The sequence below is a fragment of the Marmota marmota genome, unplaced genomic scaffold (genome assembly GCF_001458135.2).
Source record: "Marmota marmota marmota unplaced genomic scaffold, marMar, whole genome shotgun sequence".
In the NCBI taxonomy this organism is placed as follows: domain Eukaryota; kingdom Metazoa; phylum Chordata; class Mammalia; order Rodentia; family Sciuridae; genus Marmota; species Marmota marmota.
The window spans coordinates 10,158,071-10,173,768 of record NW_025999983.1 but is presented as its reverse complement, the minus strand read 5'-3'; the positions used below and the strand labels follow the sequence as shown (position 1 = coordinate 10,173,768).

Here is a 15,698-nt window from a genome sequence, read left to right as displayed (position 1 = left end):
TTCTTGCTTCATATTAGGATTTCCAGTTTTTCCCAGCACCATTGGTTGAAGATGCTATCCTTCCTCCATTGCATGCTTTTAGCCCCTTTATCAAATATAAGATAGTTGTAGTTTTGTGGATTGGTTTCTGTGTCCTCTATTCTGTACCATTGGTCCACCCGTTGAGGCCATTTCTTACTTTGAGAATCTCCTGCCAACTGGAGGGAATACAAATTTCAAAAAGTCTTTATTTTCTAATTCAAAATGTCTTGGCTCTTATGTAGTCCTTGTAAATTCTAATTTATAAACAAACATTTCACTCTTTGTTCCCAGCTTTAAAAAAAAAAAGAAAAGGTCCATCGAGCACTTTCACTGTTCTGCCCAGAAATCTCCTTAACCAAGGTCACAAGCTGTTGGGTCACAAGGTCATTTTCTCTCTCCAAAGTGATATGGTCACAAGCTTGCCACCACACAGCATCAGATGCCATTCACAGACTACAAGAGCAGTCTCCCCTCTTTCTTCCAGTCTCTGCTAACAGACCCCTTGCTGCATGGTGGCCTCTGCCTGGTATGCAGCCTCCAAGCCCATGTCACATGTTGATTTTGCTATGCTCATGTCCACTCCCAGCCACCGATTTTATATCACTTACTCATTACCACACCATGAAACAGCCCAAAACTTAATAGTTTAAAATAACTATTTCTTATTTCTCCTGATTCTGTGGGCTGGCTGGGGGATTTTTTTGCAGGTCGGGCCTGGGTGCCATTAGCTGGCAGGTTGGTGAGGGATGGGCTCACCTGGGCCTTTCCCTCCAAGTTTTCACCCTGAGCATAATGATCCACAGCCTGGCCATCCTGAGGTGACAAGACAGCAAAGGCAGAGGCTCTATAGCCTCTGGCCAGTGTCCCTCTAGCCATATTGTATAGGTCAAATCAAGTCACAAAATGAGCCCATAGTCAAAGAATGGAAATGTACATCTTCTACTGGTTGAAAGAGTGACAAAGAATCTCGGGAACAGGCAAGTCTGATTCATTAGGGGCTAATATTGTAACAACTTACCATCATTTTATATAACTTTTTTATGTATGGAAATATGTGAATTTGTGCACAACATGATTTTTTTTTTAACATCTGAGTGTAGAATCCTGATGCTTCCCTAGCTTATTTAGAGAAATGTAGTTGAGTCATAATGCTTTATGATAGTCAGCTAGTGAATGGTCTATAGTATATTTGGGGAAAGTAATGAATTCTTAGTGATTTGAGATTTGCCTAGAGCTCCTAGCTATAAAATGTTTCCTGTGAAGTAAAATGATATTGCTGAGGAATTTTTTTGTGGAAATTATAGGGTTTATGGATTAGCAAAGTGAGAATTAATGAGGTTCCTCTGTCTTTACTGCAACCTAAGAACTGGAATTCCTATAAAGAAATTAGTTCTAAGAGTAAAGGCCTTTTTCAAATCATTCTGGCAAAGATGACATCATACTGAAAGCAAAAAGCTATAAAAGCTACATTTTGCCATTACAGAGATCATTTTTATTGCAACATATAATTTATATTAATTAAATTTTCACATGGATAACTTGGCAATAAAATTATTTTTTAATCTAAGTATGTGTCTATAATCTTACTGTGAATTTTTTTGCAAAGGTTTGGGGCAATATAAGCTGTAGTTTCCTATCTTTATTTCTCAGAGTCACTTTTACTATTTAAATTAAGAAATTTTTATACATTAGAGTATAAAGTGTTGTTTCTCAAATATTTGTGACTGAAACAAAATGTTATGTTTACTATCTCCAGAAATGTATAAAACGAATGATTATAAAAATACATCATAATATTTATCATCTTCTTTTATACATTAAGGGAGCTACTAACAAAATTGTAGTGAGGAATATTGAATAAGATTGTTTCAACTGGAGAACACTTAATTTTAGATATAGAAGAAGGCAGCTATCAAATCAGATAGACAGAACCTCATGACATAATTTATAGTACTATTATGGCTACTAATTGTTCATTAGTCTTTATCAGGCCAAAAGTTTTGACCCTCATTGAAGACTTGAGACACACTAACATAACCAGCTTCAGAATAAATCACATTCACAGAAAATTAAAAATCCATGTGCATAACACCTAAATGAGTTACAAATTTCAGTAATTTATGCTGTAAAATCTTTATTCAGTACCATTTCAAATCTGATAGCCTTTCTGCCAAGAGGCTTAAAATATAAAATGATTGCATAAGGTACCAAGGGTATCAAATTCATAGAAAGTAGAATGGTGGTTTCCAGGGGATGGGGGGGAGGAAAACAGGGATTTGTTGGAGAAGGATGGCTGCTGCTGATGGCACACAGAAATTACTTAATGCCACTAACCTGCTCTTGGGTTAGGAGTGTAGGGTTACAGCACTTACCCAGCATGCCCACCGCCCTGGGTTGGATCACCAACACCACAAAAATAAATAAATAAACTGTACTCTTAAAAATGGTTAAGTGGTTACTTCTATGCTGTATTTCACCATAATTTAAAAAGTAAAATGTAAATAAAATAATGCAACGACAAAATGAATACAAACATCTCAGAATGTCTGTAGGTACAAAAGAAAGCAACTAATATTTACATTTACAGGACACGATCAGTATCAATGATGACATTAAAGTACACCCAGAAAAGCAAAAGAAAAAAATCACTTTCCCTAAATTCAGTACCACCAATACAGGTGACACTCTGCTTAAGCAGGTCTGTGAGACTCAGTTGGCATTGTTGAGAGACACAAGTCAAGGGGGGCACGTGGGGGCTGCAAAACAGCTCATCACTTAAAAGGTGACTGAGTCTTCCATTAATCGCTTAGTTCAAGCATTTTAAAGGTCAGGACTAGCTTAAGCCTCTCAGTATCTAGGTGTCTTGAAGAGCCCTGGGCACAATTAGTAGCATCGACACAACATCTCAAAATACTTGCAATTCCAACCTCTCTTCCTATTACCTTTCCCATGCCCAGGCTGATTCCCATTTTCCTAGGTCTCAACTTGGGCCCTCTGAGGACACCTGGCCCCTTCCCCTTCTCTGAAGGCTTCTTTAGAATGTCAGAATGGCTCCAGTTCTCCTACCAATGTTTGCTTGATGACCTGTGGGTCTTTCCATCCTGGCAGCTGTCAGAAGGCCACGATTCCGTGATTCCATAGTTCTTAGTACACACATTGTTTGCCCACAGAAGACAGATAAAACACTGAATGAATGGAACACATGGATCAAGCTTCATAAGAGTACCCAGTTTCAAGAGGCATGCTCAGCCACAAAGACTGATATGGGGACTCAATCATCCTATTGGAAAGAAGTATTATTAGCCACCACACAGAAGAAACAAACTATGTCACAGAGAGCAGCAAGAGGCCAATACCATGTGAAAGCACGTGACACTCCCCAACTGGTGCATTCCCAAAAACAATTTCCATCTGATCACATTCAGAATATAATGTTTAAAGAGGCTGTGAAGAGATATGAAGAGTAGCTGACCCATTTGTTCATGAAAAATATTCTTCACTATGCTTATTATGTGCATGATTTATATCAACCAAATTTTTTAAAGGCTTTGTGTTTTATCTATGTAAACATCTGATTTTAAGTGTAAGAAAACACACACACCACACACACACAAAAAAAAACATACAACAAAAGATATTCCCAGAGACTCAGAAGGCTGAGGCAGGAGGATCAAAAGTTCAAGGCCAGCCTCAACAACTTATCTCAAAAATGAAAATGGCTGACAATATAGCTTGGTGGTAAAGCGCCCCTGGGTACAATATGCAGTTCCACAAAACAACAGCAACAACATAGACACTCCCATAATATCTTACCCCTAATTCAACTAAATACTAAAGTAACAGTGGCTTGGGGCTGGGGTTGTGGCCCAGCGGTAGAGCACTCGCCTAGCACGTGCAAGGCCCTGGGTTCAATCCTCAGCACCACATAAAAATAAATAAATAAAAACAAAGGTATTATGTACAACTAAAAGAAATAAATATTTAAAAAAAAAAAAAAAGAAAAAGAAAAGTAACAGTGGCTTGCTGGGATCCATCAAGCTACCTAATCCCCTTGTATCCACACTGCAGGCATTCACCTTCCTCCTCCACATGCCCATCTCTGCCTTTAAATCACTGTCATTGAGATTCATACATGATTTTCTTTTTATCCATATTTATTTAATTTTCAAAATAAATTGGTAAGTTCTCTTTCAAAAATAAGAAAACTAGAGTTGTACTTTAATCATTTGTGAACCTCAACTGATTTCCTGCCCCCACCTCCTCCTCCCACACCCTGTTTCTGGGCAGAAGAATAGCCTCTCCTGAACATTGCAACTCCAGCAAATGAAGAGCACAGCAAGCGCAGCCTTCCACAGGAAAACCAACGTCCAAGCTCCAGCAAGCACCAACCGTCTCTGACTTGTGCCTTACAAACGACAGGTGCACCATCAGCCCTCCATGTCCAAAGATACAGAACACAGACAGAACTTTTTCTCATTGAGGAGGATGCACATAGATTATTTGAAAATACTGTGCCATTTTATATAAAGGACTCTAGCATCTGTGGATGTTGATAGCCATACGGGCTCCTAGAACCAATTTCCCACAGACTCTAATGCATTTTTTGAGATTCCAAGTGAACATTCAGTGGCATAAATGCTAAAATTAAGTGAGATACTAGAGCTGCTCATTTTGATAGCTCCTAAACTGGTGGAAATGCACCCTCCTGCACTTTGAAAATTCCAGAAAAAAAAAGAGAACTACATCAAAAGAAGCTCAAATACAGACGGTTTCTTTTCCCTCCTATCAGAGTGAGTTATATTGCCATTATTATAGAAAATAAACAATATTTTCACTTAACAACAGATGGTTCAACACTCCTTGGTCTCCGCCAGGGCCTAGCCGAGCATGGATGGCCTCCCTTTCTTGGGAAAAGATCTTTTCTCCCCATTAGGCTCTAAGCCTCCCTTTTCTTAGGGAAAAGGGCACACAAAATTCTTTGTGTAGTCAACACCTGCCTCACCGGCCTTAGGGACTAGAGCTGACATACTGTTGTGAGTGCTGCAGAATACCAGGCAGGAGGGCAAGGTTAAGGAAGAGACTGCCTAGCAGCTGGCTTATTTCATTTATGTTTATTAAACAAACGGGTTTCATTCCAGCTATGATACAGATATCAATAAAAGCTAGCAGTCTCAGTGGTTTTCTTGATGCTATTCCTGAATACCTCAGACCAGGTAGTTTATAAAGAAAAGAAGGTAATTTAACTCATGGTTCTAGAGGCTGGAAGTCCAAGACCAAGCTGCCACATCCGCTCAACTCCTGGGGAGGGCCTTCTTGCTGCATCAGCATAAAGCCAAGACAGAGCAAGTGTGTCAGAGAGAGCTCCCTTTTATAACACCACCACTCCCCTACAACCCATTACTCCACGAACCACCTCCCAAGGGTCCTACCTCTTACATACCATTAGCATATGACTTGGGGAATTAAGTTTCCAACACATGAAATTTGGAGAACACACTCTAACCACAGCACAGGCATTTGCTCACTTAATGTATCTCTTATTTATTACTTCTCTCCAGTTGAGTGAGCTCAGCTAGGCAGTCCGTGCTTGTGTTCTCTCATGCAGCTGCAGTCAGGGAGCAGCTGGGGCAGGAGTCATACAAAGGTACAACAGGCCTGGACACCCACAATGGCTGAAGCAGTTGATGTGACCTGTTGGCTGGGACAGCATGGTTGGGAGTTCTTTGCACATTATCAACCTATCCACCTGTGTGTGATCTTACCTGCACACCAGTCCCCATTCTTGAAGATTACAGCTGGGTCCTGATAGAGAGTCACAAACGACAGCATTCAAGAATCCAGGTAGAAGCAGCAAGACTCTTATAATCCAGTCTTGGAAAATCATACAGCTTTCCCAATCCAAGGAGGACTGCAACCAAAGAAGCCATGGCCCCTGGGTGGAGAATCTTTGCAGAAAGAACAAAAATAGATAGTTATTAGTAACATATGATATGCATAACTTTCATAAAATATACAAACAGGTTTCCAAACATTAGATGGTATGCATCACATACATTATTCATTCACAAAAGTGAGTTTTGATATGTAGACATAAGTATTCACATTTTACAAATAAGAAGCCTGGAGGTCAGAGAAACTAAGTCACTTGTCTGAGATTACCCGGCAATACTTCTTCCCTCAGAAATCCAGTCAATGTGCCATCTGCCACTATTAACCCACAGTACTCAACCAGGTCTCTTCTACTTTCCAGGGGCAAGATTTTGTTTTCAGGATCCGGACTGGAAATATGAATGAGAAAGAAGATACATGCCCCACCTTCAGGATTTTATAATCCAGTGAACACAAAAAATATTGAGGTTAGAAAATTTGTGGCAGAATAAAAAAAAAAAAAACTTAATTTTGACAGATTTTCCTCTTTCAAAACTATTGAAATTAAATACTGTCAACCTTCCAGCCCTCCACAAGGTTCTGCATCCATGAATTCGACCAGGGAAGGATTGAGGGGGGCAAAAATTGTAATTGTGCCTCTACTGAATATGTACAGACTTGTGGGGGGGGTCATTATTCCCTAAACAATATAGTTTTGTTACTATTTACATAATATTTAGATTGGATTAGATATTATAAGAGATGATTAAAGTATACAGGAGGATATTCATACATTATATGCAAATTCTCATGACATGTTATATAAGGGACATGAGCATATGAGGATTTTGGTATCCATGGGGGTCCTGGAACAAATCTCCTGTTGATACTGAGGCATAACTGTAGTGGGAATATCCAAGGGAAATTGCCCTAAAAAGGCTCCTTGATACTGTCTATGTTCTTCAGAGACTGAAAGGTAAGAATAAGGAAGGTATGGTTAGGGGTAAGGACTAGAACTCAGCAGACCATGGAGGGGCCCCCAAAATATTCTACTGCCATTGCCTTCTGAGTGCCTTCAATAATGAAGGAACTTGTTTAATGTGTGAAAATTTAAATGCTATTCTTTTCCAAAAGTCCATGCAAACAGAGTGTGTAGTTGTTGTTTTTGCGACAAAGAGTGGGTTTAAAAAGGCTTTTTCTCAGTTCCTACTGTAGTAGGCGGGAGAGTCATAAAACCCTCAACCATTTTATCAAGTTGCTGATCACCTTCCCTACCTACAGGGCAATAATTTTCCACTCTGTAACCCAATCAATATGCTATCTACCACTGTTAACTCCCCTCCCTACTCTTCTCCTCATCCTCACCATTACCAGATTTTTTTTAATTACAACTTTTTTAAAGTTTCAGACAATTTAATCTGATATCTTTCAAAAGTACTAGTCTTAACTTAAAAAAAAAAAAAGCGTATACATTCTTGCTCTTGACTATTAGAAGCCCTAGTTCCAAGAACTTGAGCCTCAGTACACCTTATTTGTCCCCTTGTGTCTCGCTACTGCAGCCCTAGGTGTTTTGTATAATGCATGAGTGAACCCCGCTTAGAAATAGAAATGCATTTCCAATAAGTATTTATTATGTTGTTCTGAGCATACAGCTTTAAATTTGCCCGCTGTAGCTTGAAGCATTACACAAACTGTTGGTCTGCTGACTGCCTCTCTGGCAGCAACACACACAGAAAATAGATTGCTAAGGGTTTTTTCCCCTCCTCCTCCTCCTCCCCCACTCCTCCTCTCTCCTCTTTTTTTTCTCTCTCTCTCCCTTGCTTTTTCCTCTTTTTTAAAACCAGTCGTGAACATTTTTTTTAATCTTGTGGCATTTTTAATCAACACGTATTTCCTTCCAGGACCTATGATCCTCTATTGATTCCCATTAAAATGCTTTTCTTTTCTTTGCCCCCTCTGCTGATCGAATTTCAGATCAGCCACAGGATATGCAACTAACCTTCCGGCACTACTGAACCCAGCCGAGCGAGGGTGATCAAAAGACTTGATGCATTCATTAAACATTCCCATCGCCCGGGCAGGAGCTCTAATGGAAGCTATCTCTTTGCACTGCAATTTTTTTTTTCCTTTTTGTCTTTCCCCCACCTCCAAAAAATGTTTTTTTGCCTTTGATCGCGAGGGAGGGGACCGGGGAGAACACGAGAACAAAAGAGACCTATCTTTTTCCCCGGGGCTGACGTCAGTTTGATTTTACTGACAACTATTCGAGCGTGTGTAGCAGTTGGAAGCGGCCCCGCGCCGCCCCCGCCCCCCACACCTTCCACTTTGGGGAGAAAACAAGACTTTGCGCGGCTCGGGAGACGCGCCCTGAAAATGGCCCGCCCGGGCGCCGCGCTCGCCGCCCTCCGCCCGCTCGGAAAAGGGCATCCAAGGCTTATTTGTGTGGCACGGTCTTTACTGGGGCGGAAAACACGCGGCGGGGGAGGAGCGGGAACGGGCGCAGCCGGGCGGGGAGAGCCAGGAATGTTCCNTGGGAGGCAGCGCGCGGCGGCGCGGAAAGCTGGAGGAGCCCGCGCCCCGGGCGGAGAGCACGCCGAGTGGGAGAGGCCCCCTCCTGCGTCGCCCCCGGGGCCCGAGGTGTGTAGCCCGCCAGGCCGGGGCGAGATTCCCAATCAGGCCTGGAAGGAAACGGATCCAATTAGGGCACAGCCACGTCCCTCGGTTGCCAGGAGCCTGAAGATCTATGACCGACCCAAACCATTTCTGGAAAAGTCATATTTTCCAGGCTTTCGTGAAATAGTCATTACTTCTATTCTAAATCTGGAGGCGAGCGTGCATCTATTTCAGGGAGGAAAAAAAATGTGAAAAGTAGACTGGACTCCGGGAAATGTGGGCAATGGGGTTGGACCTAGGGCTGGTGTCCATCCTCTGGGCCTTTCCTATTAACCTGAATTGTGGATTCATTAGCATAAAGCGTGGAGGGGGTCAGTGTAAATAGTCCCTGCAAATTCAGTACCGAGGTGGGGGTGGGAAGGTGAATTTAAAATGGCTCACTTAACTCTCAAGATCTGGACTTTCACAAAGGGAAAACACACATCAAATGAAGGTCAACCAGTGCAGGCCCAGGAGTGGTATTCCCTTGGGACTTCGTGTTTACCACCATTTCAGCATTACCATCCTGTATTGCAATTAAGTGTGTTCTTGTCCATCTCTCCAAGACTGAGGAGTCCTAAAGCGAAGGTTACCAAAGCCTAGGGTTGTTTGTACCTGCCCTGACCCTTTAGAGCTCACCACAGGCACTAAATGTTTTCCTAAATGACTATCTATTGGAGATAGATAATGAATGCTGCGAAGCACAGATTCAAGAACAATTAACTTTAATTTAAGGAATAGAGCAGACAAGGCTTGGTGAGAGGCCGGGCATTTGAGCTGGACCCTGGAGAGCAACCAGGATGACTGTGCAGACCTGTCCATGTTGACGGAATGTGCAGTGGGGTAGGAACGTGGTAGGTCTGAGCGGGGGATTGGTTGGGGCCTTGGAAAAGGAAGCTAAGAGGCTGGAGTTGGAAGGACCGAATGCCTGGCCACACTGTCATGGTCAGAAAAAGCACAAAACCTTTCTTAGTAGTTCTGGAATATGGACAGGCATATATACAATAAAACAGGGAATATGAGCCGGGTGGGGTGGCGCAGGCCTATAATCTCAGAGGCTGGGGAGACTGAAGGACCAAAGCCAGCCTTAGCAAAAGCGAAGCTCTAGCAACTCAGTGAGACCCTGTCTCTAAATAAAATACAAAATAGGGCTGGGGATGTGGATCAGAAGCTAAGTGCCTTTGAGTTCAATCCCGGGTAGCCCCCCCATCCCCGAAAGCAAAAAAAAAAAAAAAAAAAGAGGAATATGGATATACAGAAAGGAAGAAAGACCAAAGCAAAAAAGAAAACTAAAAGGACAACTTAATGGGGAATTTCAGAAAAATTATATGAAACCAAAAAGAAATGTCAAGGAAAACCCCTGGCCTGAGACTCCAGGAACAAAACATTTAAATAGCATTTGGGCAAGCAGGGGAGGGAGTGTGTCTATGGAAGAGGGAAAGAAAAGAGGTCACAATGGAACTAATGTTTTGATTAAAGATCTTTGACCATTATGGTGTTTCTCATTGGCACAAGTTGATTTAGAGACATGGCAAACTATATTAGATGTAAAGATGGAACTCAAAAATAACAAGAGAACAGTGATACATTGAATACTAGATAAATGTCCATCTTCAAGGAATTTTAAATAAATTTGTAGCTGATCAAACAATAGAATGTTATGGAGTGATTACAAACACAGAGCATTTATTGAAAAGATGTACACAACATATTATCATGTGAAGAGATGATTACCTGGAATGACTCTCTCGAGATGTTTGCATTATAAATGCTTTTTCACTTTCTCCTTCATCCCTATAAGTGCTGTCTGAATTTTTAGAATGACCAATTACCTTTCTGATGAGAAAATAAGTAAGTAAATATAAGCATTTACTTATAAAATAAGTAAATAAATATAAGCCGAGTTTTAATCTTTTGAAACTGTATGTGTTTCTTTTGTTGTAAAACTAAAGTGGAATTCCTCCTGGAAAACTGAAAGAACACAGTCTCCAGAGTCAGGCTGACCTGAGGGCTGCACGGGCGTTATTTTTTATTCTCTGTGCCATTTGGCTCAAGCTACTTCAAGACCTTTGTGGGCCTCAATAACCTCATCTGTGAAATGAAGGTAATAATAATAATAGCTACCTAACAGGATGTTGTGAAGACCAGAAATAACATCTGTGAAATGCTTGGTGCCTGGCACCCAGAGGCACTCAGGGCTGAGCCAGGGGAGGCCTTCTTGGGAAGCAAAGAGCCTAGGCTTTAGAGAAAACCTTTCTTAGCAGATCCATCCTCTGCCATTGTGACATTCTTTGGGCTGACCACAAATATTTCTCCTTCCCTCTCCAATTGTGAGACTGTACTTCCTCACCCTTTAAAATTAGGGGTGGCCATGTGACAGGCTCTGGTCACCACATGAACAAAAGTAATATATGTGACCCATGAACACTGTTCCAGGTTCTCTTTTCCATCTGCTACAACAACCATCAGTGCCTGGGGGGTATCCCAGGGTCCAGGACTGAGGAAGCAGAGCCTCCAGAGCCCCTGGATAGATGTGTAGCATAAAGGAGGAGTAATTCTTTAAAATAAGGCACAGGAACTGGGAGCTCTTGGTTAACAAAGCCAGTCTAACTCATCCTGACAGACATGGCCACTGCCTAGTTTTGAGACCTTGAGAAAGTTACTTGCCCTCTCCAGGCAGCCATCACATTCCCCTTAAAATGTGGGTGTAGTGTTGCCACTCCATAGGATCGGAGGAGAAAAGAAGCAAATATCTGAAGTGCCTGGCACTGCCTGGCACCGCCTGGCACCAGGTGAGTACACACAAAGCAACAGGGGCTACTGGCACCTCACCACCACAGCTTATTTCCCCACCCATTAAATGGAAGCACACATCAGTGCTGATGCCCGTGCCTTTTCTTTTCCACTGGATGTGCTTGTACTGTAACCATATAGAGACACTGAAAGATGGATAAAATGGCAGAGTCAAAATAAGAAAAAACACTCATGGAGATCTTACTGATAATCTCCTTTCAGCCTTCAAAGAAATGTAAAATGTCCAAGTCCTTGGGGAGCCAACAGCCACATGGCTATGCACAGGGTATGTCCTACCATGATGGCCAAGAGAGCACTCTGGAGAGCTAAGGACACCAGAAGGCTCCGCTGACTCTGGGTTCCACCAAGAGTGTGTGATTTGGGGAGATGGCTATAAGAATAATGAGCTCCAATTTCTTCTAGAATAAACCCAGTGTTCTTATCCTCTCAGAGTCTTGAAGCACAGTGGTCTCCAATCCAGGAAAAAGTCATGGTCTGTGTGCTTCCTTACTTAGACTGAGAAGGAGGGGCATGTGGCCAATAAAAAAAAAAAATGGTTTTCAGGACACAGGAAAGCTTTGTTTCTATTGCTACATAACCAAGAAGCCTCACGATTCTGACAGAAAATGAGCAGTCCTCTGAGGGAGCTTAGGCACAAGGCCAGACACCTCAGAGAATCCAGAAGGAGAGCAAAGAGTACTTCTCCCAGTGGGTTCAGCCAGGTGTATTGCAGCAGCATCCCAATCTAGAAAGGGACATAAGCCCCAGGAAAGTCTCAGTTGAAGCACAATGGAGCCTCTGATTACCTGGATTCCAGTTCCTTGAAGCTAACGGTAAATGGGGCACTCAGAAAACCTCTTCACTGCCTTTAAGAAGTAGCATCACAATACAAGTAATGAGCATTGAACTGTCATCTCTCTACATCTGCAAGGGACTTCACACTCAACCAAGAGTTTTCACAAAGTTACTCATTTCACCCTAACAATGCAAGGACCAGCCAAGTAACAGGACATGTGCCCCTATTGTACCTCTACTTGACTCACTGAAAGCATGGAGTCTTCTAGAATTCAAGTACTCCACCAGTATAGAGGAAGTGGTAGGTAGCAAAGGCAGGGATATAGTTCTGGGATTTGGAAGACCATCCGAAATGAAGGTCATTGGGCAGGGGGCACACAGTTTAGCCACAGTACGGGAATTTCTATTTCCAGCACAACCAGCAGACAGCTGCCTGTTATCTCTAGCAGATACCCAGATCCAGGCATTAATGGCCACACCCCTGGATTCCTTCCTGTCTCTGCACCTGCCCACCCATCCTCCATATTGAATCCCAGCTGACTTTCCTAAACACCATTTTTATCATGTCACTTGCTCACAAAAAAAAAAAAAAAAAAAAAAAATCCTAGTACAAAAATACAAACTCCTAAACCCTTGAATGCAGGACTCCTGTGGCTGGTCCCACCTAGCAACTCCTAATCTAATCTAAGTCTATTTCCAAATGGCTTCCTCACTGACTGCAATGCCCTTCTTTCTCCTGACCACAAATCAAAACCCTACACATTCTACATGAAGCCAGTAGACATCTTATCCTGCATGAAAAATGTTGTCACCTCCAGCTGGTAAAGTTTTTTCTGCATCCCCGAATTACAAAAGCTGTTTTATAGTTTGGCTCAGCCCTCTTTAAGCTAGGTGCACCCATGTCCTGGAGGCTAAAACTTCCAAAGAGTCCCATAACAAGGGTATTTTGAAGGAAAGCAACATGCAGATCTTCAAGTTCAGCATTTGCTTTTTATTAAACACCCCATCCCTCTTTCAAAATGGCCCTTAAAAAAGAAAAAAAAAGTTTCCCTCTCATTCATTTCTGTCCTACTGTGCTGCATTGCTGTGGTGTTTTAAAAATCTATCTGAGCACCACATAAAGAAAAAATGGAAAATATTGGTGTAGGTATAGGAGAAGTGAATGGTTCTAAGGGCTGTGTATTAGTGTGCAAGAGTGCTGTATCAAGGTACCTCAGGCTGGAGACTAGAAGTCTAATCAAGGTGTCAGCAGTGTTGTTGCTTCTGAAGACCACCAGAAGGAATCTGCTCCAGGCTGTCCTTGGCGTGTAGGTGACTACCTTCTCTGTGTCTCTTTGCTTCATCTTCCCTCTCTCTGTGTGATCTCTGAATCCAAATTGCCCTTCTTTGTAAGAACACCAGTCACAGTGCATTAGTGCCACTCTCACTGTTTACATCCACAAAGACCCCATTTCCAAAGAAGGCCACTTTCTGATACATGGAGGTAGGACTTCAATATATGAATTTGGAGAGGGGTACACAATTCAGCCCATAACAGATTAGGTAGCAAAGCCTTCTCTTTTCAATACTTTAATTTCATTAAAATTAAAAGAAGGATCTAGGACTGGGGCTGCAGCTCAGTGGTAGAGCACCTGCCTCGTACGTGTGAGGCACCGGGTTTGATCCTCAGCACCACATAAATATGGATAAATAAAGATATTGTGTCTGTCTACAACTAAAAAAATAAAAATAAAAGAAAGATCTAGTAAAGTTGTCAGCTTATTGATCATTAAAAGTAATCTTTGCGGGGCTGGGGCTGGGGCTCAGCAGCAGTGCACTTGCCTGGCATGTGTGAGGCACTGGGTTCAATTCTCAGCACTGTGTATAAATAAATAAAGGTCTATTAACAACTAAATAATAATCTTTGAGGCCAGGCATGGTGGCACATGCCTGTAATCCCAGCAGCTGGGGAAGCTGAGGCAGGAGGATGGCAAGTTCAACAAAAAGCAAGGCACTAAACAACTCAGTGAGCTCACAAAATAGGGCTGAAGATGTGCCTCAGTGGTCGAGTGCCCCTGAGTTCAAACCCCTGTACAAAAAAAAAAAAAATTGATAATAGGTTACCATGTGATTTAGGGCAAATGAGTCAGAGCAGTTCCAAAAATTGAAGGATGTTTTTATAATAAAAGTCTTTCCATACCATCTCCTTATGTATAATAACAAGAATTCCTCAAGTCCAAAAATGAAAAATAGAAATGGAAGTGATAGCACATACTTTGTCATTCTAGCAATCTAGCAAAAAGTAATATTTAGCCACAATCATATAACATTTGTAAAAAGGGACAGCATCATTTTTCTTATTAAAAATACAAACTTCCAATAAATCTTTACTTTTTATGTAAGCATTTATCAAAATTTGCTATTCATTGAGGTTGTTTTGATCAATTGTGTAATACTAGTAATTGTAAAGATAACTCAATCCAGAAAACACTTAAAGTCTTAAGTCACAGGAATCTTAAAGTGTATAAATTTTAATTTTTATACATATGTTTGATAGATCAAAGTACCACACAATATTCAGTACAAGACTGTATCATAATTACATTATATTAGTATAAAAATTTGAAATGGAAGTAGAATGAAAATAAAGTTCTGAAGAAAAGGCAAAATATAATTTTTGCTTGCTGAAGATGAGCTTGTTTGTGAATTTCTAAAATAGATGATAGAGATAATAAACTGTGATGGGATTTAGATTTCATTTATTTAGAGACATTTAAAGAATGATGTCAGTGTTTTATTTTAAAGTAGCAATATTTACAAAATACTAGAAAGTACAGTATTTGAACCTATATTTAAATTTATGATCAAATTAAAGATATCAATTCTAACATGTGTAAAGGAGAACATATTTCCCTAAGTGATTTTAGAGTCCTTGAGCAAAAACTTTAAAGACTGTTTCAGCATATATTTCCAATTTCATTTTGTTCTTCAGTCTGGATATCTTAGGGAATAGTCAGAATGTGGTCTTCTGAGCTCCCTAGGAATCTAGGGGCATTAACTTATTTGGGGTCTTGGACCAAGAATGACCACAATTTTCACCCACAAATGGAATGGTAGAATTAGATGTTCACTTGAAATCTTTGATTTCTGAGACAGCATGATGGCAAAAACTTTCTTTATGTTTGTTTTATCACAATCTTTTAAGTGTACAGCCTTTGGATTCAGAGAGAACTAGGTTCAAATCAGCATCTCCTAGGTATGTGACTTTGAGCAGGTTGCCTGAGCTCTCCAAGCCTGTTTCCTCCTATCAGAAGGAAATTCAAACACCTCACTTTGAAGTTCCATATGAAAATGAAAACACAAGCAGACTGAGGTGGATGGTGAGCCCCGGGTCCCCCTTCAGGAGCAGCATCATGGCCCCAGCTGCTGGGGGTGTTGACGGGCAGTGGCCCACAGCTTCCTTTCTCTCCCATATGGCTGACAAGGGAGCTGCCTGGTCCAGGTTTATAACCTTCTCAGGGGACAGCAACTTGCTGCCCAGTTCATAAGGTACAACCCTCTCGTCTCAATTCAGGAAGACTCTGAGGGTC

The 15,698-nt window shown here is 41.4% G+C and overlaps 1 long non-coding RNA gene across 2 annotated transcripts in view; it reads right to left on the bottom strand.

Annotated features, from left to right (window-relative positions):
* LOC125617630 overlaps positions 1–5,962 on the bottom strand; it is a 326,369-nt gene extending 320,407 nt beyond the window's left edge. For both annotated transcript variants that reach the window (XR_007348712.1, XR_007348709.1), the window contains exon 1: positions 5,784–5,962. This is a non-coding gene — a long non-coding RNA (uncharacterized LOC125617630). The remainder of the gene's footprint in view (positions 1–5,783) is intronic.
* Positions 5,963–15,698: the final 9,736 nt, after the last annotated feature.